This window comes from Monopterus albus, unplaced genomic scaffold (genome assembly GCF_001952655.1).
Source record: "Monopterus albus unplaced genomic scaffold, M_albus_1.0 scaffold4.1, whole genome shotgun sequence".
NCBI classification, from domain to species: Eukaryota; Metazoa; Chordata; class Actinopteri; order Synbranchiformes; family Synbranchidae; genus Monopterus; species Monopterus albus.
The window spans coordinates 8405573-8410502 of NW_018127884.1; the positions used below are offsets into that span (position 1 = coordinate 8405573).

At 42.2% G+C, this 4930-nt stretch overlaps 1 protein-coding gene across 3 annotated transcripts in view; it reads right to left on the reverse strand.

The window, feature by feature from the left end:
• Nucleotides 1-4930, reverse strand: part of mafa (MAF bZIP transcription factor a) — an 86590-nt gene that overhangs the window by 70195 nt on the left and 11465 nt on the right. Inside the window, exon 3 of one of the 3 annotated variants that reach the window (XM_020606023.1) lies at nucleotides 4115-4295. The exons of the other annotated variants lie outside the window; for them this stretch is intronic. The gene's annotated coding sequence lies outside the window, so the exon portion shown is untranslated. Of the gene's footprint in view, nucleotides 1-4114; nucleotides 4296-4930 lie in introns of those variants that run through there. 3 annotated transcript variants of the gene reach the window in all.

Below are 4930 nucleotides of genomic sequence, written 5' to 3' on the forward strand. Positions count from 1 at the left end.
TAGGGAAAGCTTTGTCCCTCTCCATCACTCTGCTTTCACATCCCTATCACTAATTGCAGTTGTGGTATACTGTGTTGTACATCGAGAATGCATTTGCTTGTTTTTTTTTTTAACCATGACCTATTGGTTTAAGGACACAACAAGAAATGAATAATGTTTTAGTTTTTGCTAACAGGAGTCTAATACTGCAGAATGTCAGAATGGAAAGTAAACGCCTTTGGTCATGGCTTGTATCCATAGAGATGCATGTGTGTGTTATTATGGTTTGTCAGGGGTCATTAGTGTAATCCAAGCAGACAAAGGTTTATACTGAGATAAGTGCGCCATAGTGTTTTCTTTCTGTTTGTATTTTTTTTTATTTTTTTAGTATCTATATGGAGCCACTTCCGATAATGTCATCCTACACTGCTCTCTGCTTCTCGCAACCAGAGACTATCAGCTGTGAACCCATCGCTCTCCTTAATGGTCAGGTCACAGAGAGGAAAAATGAAAAACAAGAGCGAAATGCAGACCAGTGAACATGTTGTGTATGTTTAGTATAGCAGCTGCACAAGGGAGCGCATGAGGGAGAAAAGACAACCTCCTTAGGTTTGAAAAAGAGAGACACAACCAGGACTGTGGGCTTGTCTTCACTTCTGTTTTTGCCTCTGCCACAACATTCTTTCCCAGGGGTCTCACACCCTGCCAAGCAAAAAAAACAAAAAAAAACAAAGACAACAGTGAAATGACCAACGGAGTTCGCAGTTTGGCCTGGCCTGGTATTTCTGTCTTACACTTCACAGAGTAACCTCATGACACATGGCCATTAACCAGGCATGCCTCTTCAGTACAGGAGAGAGACGTGCAGACTCACACTCTCTACAGAAAGCCCTTCACTGTCGGGTCTCAGAGGCCATGTATTCTCCGAGGGTGATACTACCCAAACTGTGATTATAAAACACAAAGAGCTTTATTCAGCCTGGTTAACCAGAACTATGGGAGAGAGGGACAAATATTTATACCCCCACCCCCCCAAAAACACTTTCCCTCTGTATCTTCTCCTTTAATGTGCCTCCGCCCCAATATTTTAAAAGTAAGAGCAGCTAAGCTTTATAAACATAATAGTTATGACTGTGGTCTCAGAGCCATGAAGCAGACACACAGGCTCCAGAACTCCGGCAGCTACTACTAATACAGGGTCCTTTTCTCTTCTCAGCTCATCTTATCATTTATAGATACTGTATGTTACCACATATAACAAATGTTTGGATGTGTTGACATTCAGCTTTCAGAATATTCATTTATTCTTATATATACTAAATGTGAAATGACCAGATATTTACAGCTGTGTACACATTGCCATTTGCAAAGCCTGGAAATGTAAAAAGAAAAAAAAATCCTCTGTTTAATTCTAAATTGGTTTTTATCTTTCTTCGCTATCAGTGTTTATTCTCACATGCTGCATATTGAGTCTATGGAGGCTGCAACAGACCCTCAGGGAATCATTACTTGCCAAAGTTGTCAAAAGACATCACTTGGCACAAAAATACTTGAGACACTGAAGTAAAATGCTATGCAATACTAAAGAGGGGTTAGAAAAAATCAACGTAAACACACCTCCTAGGTCTTGGGTATTATACTTCTCTCTATGAGTTTGTTCTTTCTTGTCTGCATGAATTAAAGATCCAGAGGAACACTGAGTGTGAGGAACAAAAGACTTCCTCTGTTTTATATGCAAATCACGATATTTCTCTCACCGTAACTATTTCACAGAAATGTACAGTATTTGTGCTGTACAATGATTCAGTAGAACAGTCCTATGAAGCTGAAATCAAACTATTGTCCAAGCCAATGGGGACATGCGTCTTGTAGCATGTGTATATGTTTCAGACGTTTTGAGAGACTAATCCACCAGATTGTTTGTCTTAAGAATTTGTGTGATAATATCTCAGGCTTTAAGTTCTGTGTCTGTGTATGCACTGTGGGGATATTATATGGATTAAATACCCACACTCATTAAAAAACAAAAAATCATAAGATAGGGACTTAAAACTTTTGATGCAAACATTCCTTTCTGACAGCAAAAACTGAAAGAACTGTATTGTCTTAGAGACTATTTGTATTTGATGTTAACAGACTAGCACAATGCATTATGCCTGGGATGTAAGTAATATGCACTTAGACACAGAGCCCCAGCCACACTGTGTGGACAGTATCCTTTAACGTGCAGCAATAACTCTGTTAGACTGCTGCATCTTATTGCCTCTCTTTTGCTCTGTATCCTCTCTTTCTCTCTCTTGCTCTTCCCATTGTCACTCTCTGTATACATTTCTTAAATGCTGCACTCGTGTGAGAGATGAAAGATGAGCACAAACACTGCAGGTCTCTTTAGAACTATTTACTTTGTACCATTCTGTCTCCCTCTGGTCTTGTTTGTCTGAGTGAAGCAAGATGTTGAAAATACTCCAGAAACATTTGATATGATGCAGTGCTACTGGACGACTTTTATCCATGCAGTAAAAAAAAACATGGTGTGATTCAAGAGTGGAGCCAAACTCTATCAGTATAAATGCAGGCATGGCCTCCACAGAGGACCTGCAACTTGGGTGAATGACTGCGAGAGCTGCTGTATGGCAGGATGAAGTGTGTTCATTTCCTTATTTATTGACTCACTTGCTTTTCTCTGAGTGTTTGAAATTAATAACAGCCAGCAGAAATCAGACAGAGGGATGAAAATCAGCACTTTCCCTGCAGTGAAGCCATTCATCAAGCTAACGAGGGGGAGAATAGGAGTGGAGGAGGAGAGGAGGGGAAAAGTGATGTTTGGAGAGGGAGCAGAGAGCGGGAGGAAAGCAGGTGCATTGTGAAGCGGAGGGAGGGAGGGAAAGTGATGCTGGGAATGGAGGCAAGGGGAAGGAAGCTAAGTTTGTTTGGGAGGGGGAGAGTCATTGCGAGGATAGCATGGCAGACAGGAGGAGGAGCTGTGTGTCACTCTAAAACACAGGTAGATATAGAAAGAAGACAAGTTTGACAGTGGAGTATAAATAGAAAAGGAGGAGAAAAACAGAGATGTTTCCTCAGGACTGAAAGTCTGAGGGATTGGGACAGAGATCAAGTCAGTACAGAAATGAATAAGGATGTATTTATGTGTTCAAGTATAAATACATGGACATTTATTCCATGCCTTTACTAATTGTAAATGAGTGGATCTTGTGACTGTATTGACTTTAACAGCCAGTGCCTATAGTGTCTCAGTTCTTTAGGCTTCCAGTCAACACAGACTACAAGCATCAGCTCTAACAGCAGTACTGCTTCCATGATGATGGGAATTGAGGCTGATACAATACAAAGCTCTAGCTCACTGTCCCCAAGAGTAGCATTTTACTCCTCTTGATTTCACTGATCGGTGATGATGGGCATGTCCTATCCTCAAAGCCTTCGTCCTTGTGATGGCTTGGTCCCATGCTGCTCCACCTCCCCAACAGTCCACCAGAACCCCAACAGCATCTCACACCTACAGCAAGGCTGACTAAGCACTTACTGAACCTCTCGTGTCAGAGCAAGGGAGGAGCGCCATGCTGAGTACTCTGCCACAGGAAAATAATTAGCAAAGTGGAGCTCTGCCCAAACACACTGGACTAAATCTAGTACTTTACATACAAAAGCCATAAATCAATTTCTGTCTTTCTTTCTTTTTGGTTTAAGTCTTTTTTATCCTTATACATTTGAAATTAAGCAGTTGTAGTGCTAATGCAGAATAGATCTAGATTCATTCCAATGAATGCAGCGACCAGAATGTATATACAGTCTTCTGTGATGAAAAAGTGCCCAGTGAAAGCTACAAACTGCTTTGCTCTCTTTCCTCTGCTTGGTGCCTTGTGGTGACGCAAACTGTGCCCATCTCACTGTACATGGATATCTGTATTTTTAACTTTAACGTTAGACCACAGTGTCTTTGGTCACCAAAGCTAAATATAGCCAGCTCCTCCTGAGCAGTCTCCAGTTTCTCACTCCTTAGCAAGAGGCAGGTGGAGCAGAGAGGAGGAGGGGGAAAGGAGGGATAACACCCCGTCTTGAATAAATCATCCCTTGACTTCTGACCCATATGGAGCAGGAGGTTGTTTTTGTACTTCTGCACTGCCCCCTTCTCTCTCTGGCCTCTGCACCCCTCCTCTATCCAATTCATTTTCTCCTCCAGATGACAGGTCAATCTGGATCGATTTCATCTGCCCTCAGTGACTGAGACCAACATCCTGGCACCCTGAAATAGAGCTCTGTGTGACAGAAGAACCTCCGACCAGTCGTAACACACAGCTCTGAGAGGGGGTAAGCAAGAAAGGATGGGAGAACAAAATTATTTTGGAAACATTCACAAGAACAACTGAATTGCACAGATAAATACTGTCACATAAAGAAGCAGAAGACGCTTGTGAAGATGGAAAATGGATTATCGTGACTCTGTGGTGTGTGGATAACACTGCTTCAGCCGGTTTTACTCGAGCTGCCCTGACATATGCCGATTTCATAGTTGGAGGCCTTACCTACTTTGTGCTATTGTGGCCAGAGCCACATGTACAGATTCACAAACGCACATAAGCCTTACCCAGTCTTTATTTGCACTGTCTTTCTCACAGCTTCTTTCACACACTTATACTGCATATATCCACACCTGGCATTTTATCTTTGTCAGCATAATCTGGGTCCTTCAACTCCCTGCTGGGCTCTGAACCCTAGTGTGTCTTTGCATGGTGAACCACTGAGGTGTGTGCCTTCGTAACACACACAGCGCTCGCAGGTGAGACACACCAGCAGTCTCATATAATGTTAAACTCGCTTCATCTCCTTGCCAACTCCACATCTCGCTAAGTAAATACATTTGTGCCTATAAAAGTATTTTTCTCTTGCAATGGTGGTGCAGCAATGCAGTGACACAGTGTCCTGGTGGTTCTAG